The sequence below is a fragment of the Rosa rugosa genome, chromosome 5 (assembly GCF_958449725.1).
Source record: "Rosa rugosa chromosome 5, drRosRugo1.1, whole genome shotgun sequence".
Taxonomy (NCBI): domain Eukaryota; kingdom Viridiplantae; phylum Streptophyta; class Magnoliopsida; order Rosales; family Rosaceae; genus Rosa; species Rosa rugosa.
The window spans coordinates 30,701,273-30,712,036 of NC_084824.1; the positions used below are offsets into that span (position 1 = coordinate 30,701,273).

General features: G+C 41.2%; 1 pseudogene; it reads right to left on the reverse strand.

Annotated features, from left to right (window-relative positions):
- Nucleotides 1-1,235: 1,235 nt before the first annotated feature.
- Nucleotides 1,236-10,230, reverse strand: LOC133711528 (protein DECREASED SIZE EXCLUSION LIMIT 1-like; annotated as a pseudogene).
- Nucleotides 10,231-10,764: the final 534 nt, after the last annotated feature.

The window sequence follows — 10,764 nt, forward strand, 5'->3', positions numbered from 1 at the left end:
AATCCAAAACATGAACATGTATATATATTTCAAAAAAAACAATCAGAATTTAGGGTTCATGCATCATGGAGGATTTTTCATGTTCAATCAATAGGCTCAATAAGCATGAATATAAAATTAGGTTTTGGAAAACATTACTTGATGAAGGACGGATGAGTCTTCAGCTTATGTGTGCAGAACTGAGAAGGTTGTCTTCTCAGCCAATCCAAGAGCTATTCGCCTCTTCTGGTAGGAAATCCCGAATCTCAAAGCTATTCGATCCAAATCTTAGAGCTAGTCGTGAACACGGAGCAGATTCTCTTCTGAACAGCTCCCACTTCGAATGGTGTACAGGTCTCAAAACTACTCCAATAGGGGTGAAATTTGGAGGTCAGATAGAAGAGGCAGAGACAAACAACTTTGATGAAGGAAAGATTTTGATCTGAGGTCCCGATGAAGAGGTTTCAGGGCGTGTAAACAGGCTGCAGCAGGGGGGTTTTTTCCTGGCTAGGGCTTGGGTTAGAGTATCGTGCTGATAACGTGTTGTAAAACTATAGTAAAAGAATTTGAGAGAGAGAGAGAGCGTTTAGACGTAGAGAATAGAATGTGTGTATTATTCATCTCACCATGAGAAGCCTTATATAGGACTACATGGTGTACACAAAAGGGTAATGCTTAATTACAATCCAATCACTCCTACAATTACAACCTATCAATCACCAATCTATAGGGATAGACACCTATTACTCAACATCTATTTACATGATTATCCACAAATATTTACAACAGCTCCAACAATATTTGACATATTGGTTAAAATATATATACAGAAACAGAAACATTTACTGATTTTTGATGTGATTCTAATATCACTCTCAGGTTTGAGGAGTATAGAGTTTCCAAAGTGCCACCACTGTGTCCTCTTATGCAGAGGCCATTAGCTTACAATCTGTTGAATAAGAGACTGCATTACACTGCAAAAGACCAAAGAATATGCAATAATCAGGCCCTCAATAGTGTGTAAAGCACCGAAGTCAGAGAGAATCATATATAATATACACAAAATCAGGCGTTAGAATGTTGAAGCAGCCTTGGTCATATAGACAGTGCAATAAGAACTTTTTCTAGTTATTTGAAGAAAAGAACAAATGGACACTTATTTTTTAGAACATATAATAACTCAAATGAGAGAAATAGAAATGCATAAATGCCCGAACTGAGAATCTTTGGATAGATATCATCTGCCAAGAGTAATACTACATTGCCAAAGCATTTCCTTTGCGATAGTTATATACTCTCACTCTGCCATCAAGAGGTAAAAAGGAAAAAGAGATATGAGAATGCAGAAAATGGGAGATAATATGGCCTTAATGCAACAAAGGTGACTAATAAAGAATCACTCTTAGGCCTTTCCTTGCAAGAAAATAGAAAATAGAAAATAGGAATTCTGAATTTTTCTTTTGTTTTGTATGTTCTTTATTTAATGATTTTTTTTTGGCAGTGTCTATAACTGAATTGCATATCCTTCAAAATTACGACAATTAATTACATGACTAGAATATATCATTCAGAACTCAAACAGAGAAAGATTAATTCACAACCTGTGATCCCATCCAGCTGTTGCAAATATTTTACCATCAGGTCGAATAGAGGTGCTTGATATGCCAGGTTGCTCCAAATCAGTTTCTTTTTTTATCACACATGTACCCTAGGTTGGAGAAGACACAACAGGAAATAGAAAGAATGACATCAGATTTACGTATGAAAGTGTTATATTCTATCTGGTTGTTCAAGTTAAACATCTGCCACCCATCTAAAAAGTTAAGAGGCCTGATATGCAATAAATCCAGTAATACAAACTTACAAAGATAGGAAAGTTACCATGGATTATCCAAACTGTAGAGCACAATTTTTTCATCTGCAGCTCCTGAGATACCACCATTGCATGAATCATCAGTGCATAGGCTTAAAACTGCAGAAAAAGATATATGAAGAACATGAGAAGAATAAAAGGAGAAGGTGCGATCGAGTTCTTTGGATTCTGATTACCACACCTGGCTCTAAATGAAACTTGACAGATGTAACTGGAACACCTGGATTTCTACTATCCCACCAAAGCAGGGAGCCATTCTCATAACTGCATTATGTAGAAAAAACCACAATAATATCACATAAATTCTAGAATAAACAAACACAATCTTATTTCATGGGATATTCTACAGTACCTGCATGTATGAGATACACTCATTTACATATTTGACGACAATTTTGTTGTCATTGTGGTAAATAGAGTTATTTTTTTGGGTAATTTTAGTTCTATTAGAGGTAATTACTCCACCTACGATATTTTTACAAGTTTATGAACAAATTGTTGTCAATGTGGTAACTTGGTTCAATTATATGTAAATGTGTAAAACAAATGTGATAACTTTGTTGTCAATGTTGTAAATTTGGTTCAACTAAATTGTAATTTTGGTTCAATTAGATGTAAATGAGTGTATGATAAACATCCAAGTACTCTAGACAACTCCCACATTTCATAAATCAAACACAAAATTTGCCACGAATTTCAAGTCCCAAAACCAAATACAGAATGTTACTGCTATACTGATTAGAGTTCTTATGCATATGGATGCACATGACAAAAATATGATACATCACAAATCTACTGGTACCACACTCAATATCAAATTAGTATCAATGTCATTATTACAATATACTGATATAGCTTTGCATACTATGATCTTGTAATGTCTCCACCGCAGTCATAGACATACTAGATTGCTAATGAGAATAGAAGAATATACCCAGCCACGACATTTAGGAATCCCTGTGATTCCGATGGTAAAAATGCTTGAACTGCCATGCACATTCCTACCAAGAAACAATGACTACAATGTCAAAGGTAGGATGAAATGACAGGAAAGACAGAACAAAAAAGTGATGGTCCAAGGTAGTCTTCAACAATGATACATAATTTGTGTTTAACAATGATGCATCACTTGAAACAATTGTTGGATCGATTAAACATATGATCATAGTTGAACCACCTGCCTACTGTACACATACAAAACTAACAAATTGGGCTACTTGAACAAGGAAAATCCTCCCACTAAAAAGATCTTTTAGAGACCTTTATACAAAACTAACATATGACCTATATAAGAGACAATAAATTGTGCATGCCAGTAGGCATTAGTAGCAACACTTTAAATAAACATGTTTCTGAACCAATAATCTTTTCAACTTAAATGATTTGATTTATGAAGGTAAACATATGATGGCCCTGTCTTTGTTAATCTATGTCCATTTCTACCCAATCATTAGTTAGTCAAATGTCAATGGAATTAGTAACTGACCTCTTTCCTAATAGCAGTAATGAGTCTCATCAACAACATAACCACACAATTAGCAGCAGAATAGGTATCACGAGTAACACAAAGGCATGCGTGCCCTGCACATGAAAAGGACAATCTGGATTTACTTCAAGTACGCTGCCCTGCACATCAGAAGTACAATCTGATGTACTTACTTCAAGCAACAGTAGACAACCCATGTCTATATCTCACAGAGAACAGCCTTTGTCTTACTCCACATATGCAGAGCAATGCTCAAACCACACAATTCAATACCAATTGTAAACCACTCATTTCAATTAACTTATTATCTGATAGTTCTCCTAGAGGTTCATCGATTGTAATATAAATAGCAGACCATGTACACAAAACCAACAAGGAAATATAGTATCCTTCATCACAAGTTCCCATAATTTCTTTTGCCTTCAGTTTCTCTTTATGGTATCAGAGCTCTCTGCTTAAAGGCTCTCGATCCATCCCATCATGACCAACACTTCTAATACCAATTCCTCTACTTCCCCACTCCTTTTCTCCCCAGAAACAGCTTCTCAACTCTCTCCTAACCATGTTGCTAGTCTCATCCCTCTCAAGCTTACCAAAGACAACTATCTTCTTTGGAAAGACATCCTCACTCTTGTGCTTCAAAACTATGGCATGTTTACCTTGGTCGATGGATCTGACCCTTCTCCACCTCCTCTTATTGGCACCACTGTCAACCCTGCCCATACTTCTTGGTTGCAGCGAGATCACACTTGTCACATCTAGATCACGGCTTCTCTGTCCCAGTCGATTCTTCCATACACCGTTGGCACCACCATCGCCCGCTCTTTATGGCTCACTCTAGAGCGCAGACTAGTTGCACTAACCAGCTCTCATGTCCTCTAGCTTTGCCGTCGAATCCAAACCATTCGTAAGGGCTCTCTCTCCATAGCTGAATACTTGCAGCGAATCAAAGCCATCTCCGATGCTCTTGCCGCAGCCGGCGAACCACTCAACGAGCCTGATCTTGTTGCTCATATCCTCCATGGCTTACCTCCTGAATATGAAGCATTTACCACTTCAATCCGAGTTTGAGCAGAACCGGTTACCCCTGATGAACTGCACGGCTTCTTATTGAGTCAAGAGGTTGAGCTAGAGCTCCAGCCAGCCCAACATGACTTAGCTCAACCACTCCCACCAGCCCAAGCCTTTGCTGTATCTTCCTCAAACCGGCCCAGACTCCCACCACGAGGCCCAAACCATAATTTTCAACCAAACACCTTCACTCGACCTCGCTTTCCCAATCCCTCTACTCAGTTTCGCACCGCCTCCTCCAAATCTCACTCACCTCTGCTTCCCAATCCATCATATCCCCCATCTCCATCTCTCCAACAAAACTCCAACCCCAACCGTCCTCTCCCTCGTTGTCAAATATGTGGCTTGGCCAATCATAGAGCCTTGGATTGCTTCAACAGGTGGAACCATGCCTACCAGGGTCGTGTCCCTCCAGCTCGCTTGGCGGCCATGGCTGCTCCAACTCGCTGTCCTTCCTATGCTATGCCGGCAGCCAACTTCACACCAACCTTTTCTGGTGCACCAGTTAGCCACAATGTTCCCTCTGATTCACTCTGGTATATTGATAGTGGAGCAACCAACCACATAACTTCTGACCTCTCCAACCTCCATCTGAGTGATCCATATGATGGTCCAGATCAAGTCTCCGTCGCCAGTGGCCAAGGTTTGCCTATCAGTCATACTGGTTCCTCTATTGTCTCTGTTCCTTCTTTTCAATCCAAATTTCTTTTAAACAACATTCTCCATGTTCCGAATATTTCTCACAATCTTTTATCAGCTTATCAATTTGTTTCTGATAATGACTGTGCACTAACTCTCACTCCTTATGATTGTACTGTCAAGGATCTTCAGTCGGCGAAGGTTCTGTTTCACGGCCCTACTAGCAGTCCTCTCTACCCAATTCATCTTCGAAAGTCCACTCCACCTTCCGCCCTTCTAAGTTCTACCTCTTCATTCCTATGGCACCAGCACCTTGGGCATCCTTCTTCCCAAGCTCTTCGTAGTCTCATTTCTCGTCAGCAGTTGGGTGTTTTGAATTCAAGGACTAGCTCTTCTAATTTATGTTCAGATTATCAATTAGGGAAAAGAACAAAGTTGCCTTTTGTCAAGTCTTGTTGTACTACTTCAGGACCTCTACAACTTGTTCACTCGGATGTTTGGGGTCCTGCCCCCGTTTCTTCTGTTAGTGGATTTCAGTTCTATGTAATCTTTATTGATGACTGGTCTCGCTTCACATGGCTCTTCCCTTTGCATCGTAAATCTGATGTTTTTCTTTCATTTCAACAATTTCGGTTGCTTGTTGAAAATCAATTCAATGCTAAGATCAAAACTTTTCAGTGTGACAATGGTGGTGAATACACCAGTGCTGGCTTCAAGCTATTTTTAGCTAACAATGGTATTGCACAGCAATTTTCTTGTCACACACCCCAGAATAAAACAGTATGGCCAAAAGAAAACATCGCCATATCATTGAACTCACCCGTACATTGTTTGCGTAGTCTTCATTGCCTTACAAGTATTGGGCTGAAGTAGTTCAAACATTAGTATATCTTATTAATCGTTTGCCTTCTTCTTCCATACATTTCCTATCTCCATTTGAAACGCTATTTCATACATCTCCAGACTAAAAGTTTTTGCGGGTGTATGGCAGTACATGTTATCCTTGGCTCAAGCCTTACTCCAAGCATAAATTTGATTCTCGCAGCTGTCCTTGTGTTTTCATTGGCAATGATCTTTACCATAAGGGGTATAGGTGCCTTGACCCCAAAACTGTACGGATTTATATCTGTCGGTATGTTGCCTTTGATGAGCATCACTTTTACTTCAAATCAACCTCCCCATCACCACTCAACCCGACACCAACTCTCTCAACCTCACTTCCTCCTCTTCTCCCTTTGCCACCTCCATTACCCACTATATTACCTCCTGCCTCACCACCACTTTCCCCCCCGTCTTCCCCATCACCTCCTCCTAATCCTTCCAACACCCAACCCATACCACCACCACAAATCCGAAGACAAACCCGCCCACAACCTGGTCCTCCATCTCATCCCATGCAAACACGTTCCAAAAATAACATTTACAAACCCAAAGCCCTTAGTACTAAGCACCCATTCCATAGTGCACTTCTTGCCACTTCTCCTGCCACTAAACTTCCCACCACCTATCTCCAAGCTTCCAAAGACCCAAAATGGGTGGCTGCAATGGAAAATGAAATTCGAGCACTCCAAAATAATGAAACTTGGCATTTGGTGCCTTCTCATCCCACTCACAATGTCGTGGGCTGCAAATGGGTCTTTAGGATCAAATATAACCCTGACGACACTATTGATCGTTATAAAGCCCGTTTAGTGGCTAAGGGCTTCCACCAACAAGCTGGCATTGACTATGTACTTACATAGGCATTTGCAAGCATAATTAGCTATAATGAGCCACGCTCATGCTACCGCCAGCGGTACCAACCCCCACCAAAGGGTGTGACCTACGGGAACACAACCAGGCGGGCTACCACCTGAGCCCCGGCTCACCCCCAGATCACCGCTGACGCGCCGTCACGCGCCGCGCCAAAGCAGCGGCAGAAGCTTCAGAAGCTGGGGACTGAAGCACTTCAGTCCCACATCGAAAACATGGAGAAGCTCAGCTCCTTCTCCACCTATAAAAGGTTCTCTCTTCTCTCCCTTTGACGCCTTTTGTATTTTACTTGACAGGTAGCGGAAGCTTTGAGAACATCATAAGTATCGATCCGCCCACCGGATCAACGTTAACAAAGGTTTAGCTACCGCTGAACTTTTAGACATAAACAGACTATTTCAAAACTTTCAGCCCAATCACAAAGCCCACCATCATTCATGTCATCCTTTCCTTGGTTGTCCAAAATAATTGGCCCATTTCCCAGTTAGATGTATCAAATGCTTTTCTTCATGGTCATCTCACCGAAAGTGTCTTTATGGCCCAACCAGCAAGCTTCATTGACCCACAGAAGCCCACTCATGTTTGTCAACTCCGCAAGTCGCTCTATGGGCTAAAACAAGCCCATCGGGCTTGGAAGGGCTTGGTATGAAGAGCTGCTTCAATCTCTCCTATCTTTGGGATTTGTCACCTCCCTGCTGATCACTCTCTCTTTGTCAAAATTGATAGCTGCATCACATATCTTCTTGTCTATGTCGATGACATAGTCATCACTGGCACCTCATCTGCTTATTGCCAATCTCTCATTCAACAACTCAGCTCCAAATTTTCCATTAAAGATTTGGGTCCACTCCACTACTTCTTGGGTCTGGAAGTACATCGCTCACCCAACTCTCTCTTCCTTTGCCAAACTAACTATACATATGATCTCTTAGACAAGTTTCATATGCTTGATGCCAAGCCCTCCCCTTCTCCAGAAAGCTCTATCAAGCTTGACAATTACTCAAGTGATCCCATCTCTGATCCATCCCCCTATCGCTCCATGGTTGGAGCCCTGCAATATCTTACTTAGACCCGGCCAAACATTGCTCACGCCGGCAACCAAGTCTTCCAGCATATGCATTGTCCAAGAACACAACATAGTGGATGTCAAACGTATCCTTGCTATCTTAAAGGTACGCCTGACCATGGTCTTACTTTCTCTAAGGGTCCTAATCTCCTCACTACATTTTCTGATGCCGATTGGGCTGGTTGCCCAATTGACCGGCGTTCTACAACTGGATTTTGTGTCTTCTTGGGTAACAACTTAATATCTTGGTCTGCCAAGAAACAGTCCTCTGTTTCACGATCTTCCACGGAGGCTGAATATCGTGCTTTGGCCTTATCCGTAGCGGAAGTCCTCTGGTTGTGTTTCCTCTTTCGTGATCTCGGTCTCTATTTGTCTCAAAGTCCCTTGTTCTACTGTGACAATGTCTCTGCTCTCGCTTTGGCTGCCAATCCCATTCTCCACTCTAGAACAAAGCATGTTGACATAGACTTTTACTTCATTCGAGAACCGGTTGCTAACAAATCCATACGTCTTCAACATGTCTCCTCTGCTGCCAATGTTGCCGATATCTTTACCAAAGGGCTTCCCAAGCATCGCTTTGCAGATCTCAGCTCCAAGCTGATAGCTCGATCACCGACCTTCAGCTTGCGGGGGCGTAATAGCAGTAATGAGTCTCATGAACAACATAACCACACAATTAGCAGCAGAATAGGTATCACGAGCAACACAAAGGCATGCGTGCCTTGCACATCAAAAGGATAATCTGGATTTACTTCAAGCACGCTGCCCTGCATATCACAAGTACAATATGATGTACTTACTTCAAGCAACAGCAGACAACCCATGTTTATATCTCACAGAGAACAGCCTTTGTCTTACTCCACAGATGTAAAGCAATGCTCAAACCACACAATTCAATATCAATTGTAAACCACTCATTTCAATTAACTTATTGTCTGATAGTTCTCCTAGACGTTCATCGATTGTAATATAAATAGCAGACCATGTACACAAAACCAACAAGGAAATATAGTATTCTTCATCACAAGTTCCCATAATTTCTTTTGCCTTCAGTTTCTCTGTATTTCCTTGGTAGAAATAGCTGAGGAGCCAGCAGAACAGTTTTGAGGTAGTCGCATACACCTTTCTGTAGTATTAAGATCCCAAATCTCAACCTTGGCACATCAACCACATGAAGATTATGAACAATTGAGCCTAAGGAATGAGGAAAAAAGTAAACATAATTAAAGTTACGTATAAACCTCAGAAGACTGCTCTCCTGCTATATCCATGTATTTAGATCCTCCAACTATAGTATTTTCTGTTTCAAGAAATACTGTCCGTTATTGTTCAAGCTTCTAACCGTCTAAGGGTAATGAAGACAATAAATGTATAATACTATAATCCGCACGTACAAACTTCAATTCTAATAGATATGCATTATATGTGCGTATGCATATGTATAATTCTATATACAAGCCTAAGCCCTCGCACCCTGAAAGAAACTACTAAAGTGCATTTACAACTTGTTCTATCAGACTACCAATCTTAACAAATCTTCATTGGTTCTAGACAGCTCAGACATATACCCTTGGACCTTTTCTTCACTATCATCCAGAGTATACGTAGTCTCCCTCTCACCTCCGTCATGATGCCTTGGCCCTTCAACTTGTGTAGAACAAGAATGAGGTCTCTTCACCAACGAAAGCTTACAGAAGTGGTAAGCACTTGTCTCAATCATCACAGAGGGAGGCCTGCAAGGCAAACGAGGCGCATAAACCAATCAAATTTAAACAGAAGACAACAATATCTAATAGCTATAGGCAAAAACCACGAGAATTAGCTAACAACCTGGATAGACCTCCTATCTCCAATATCCCAGCACTTTTTTAATAGTTCCATCCCTACCCTGGCTACACAAACATTCTCAAATTTCATTTCTTGCTCTAATACTACAGTAACAGCCAGTAAATGAACACAGATAGAAAAACAAAAAGCACCTGATAACTTTGTCAGCTCCAATTGAAGAGCTACGTACAAGCAACAGAAGCAACCCCATGTGCCCCATTATGCACCCTGCATGGGAAAACTAACAGCATAACATCATGAAACAAAATGCTACTTACCCTCGTCCGATTCTGCAGAGTGTCCCAAATCCGCAACTCACCGTCTGCGGAACTGAAAAAGAAAAAAGTAGAAAACTTGACCAAACAGGTAACAATTTGAAGCAGAAGAACAGTAATGGTAAGGTTCAGATTGGATTAAAATGGTACCCATTGTATAAGAGAGGTTGAGATGGATGGAAACGAAGGTCGGTGACACAGAGGCACGGTGACCTCTCAGCACAGCCACTCGGTCCGGAGGTGACCGTCTCTGTTTGTTCATTGCTTCTGTGATGACCGTAAAGTGTGGACGCGCCTTTCCCGGCGTTATGCCAATTAGCACTCGAGCTTACCACGATTCTTTATGACAAGTCAAGGGACTGTTTGGGTCTTCTTTTTTCCCCTTACAAGGTTTCGTTATTCTTTTATGAATTATGATAATGGACCCTTAGTTAAGGATTTTTGTCCATTTACCCCATTTCTAGAGATTTTTTTCCCACTTATCCCATTAAGTTCTTTTAATTTCCCCTTACTCAAAACACTCTAAGGAATTCTTCCCTAATACCCAATTAAGTTTTTTTTTTTGGGACTATTTTACCCTCACCCCTTTGTTACTTAGAGAGAGAGATAGAGAAAATGAAAGAGAGAGAAACCATAGGAGACTTCGCCGGAATCCGACCATTTCGGCCGCCGCCCACCGGACTTTTCTGAAAACTTCGCCGGAGGTCCCCAAAGAGGTCGTCGGATATCCCATAAGTCGCCGGAAAGGTTTATTGCCCCCAATAGACGTCTATTACCCCCCATAGACGTATATTAC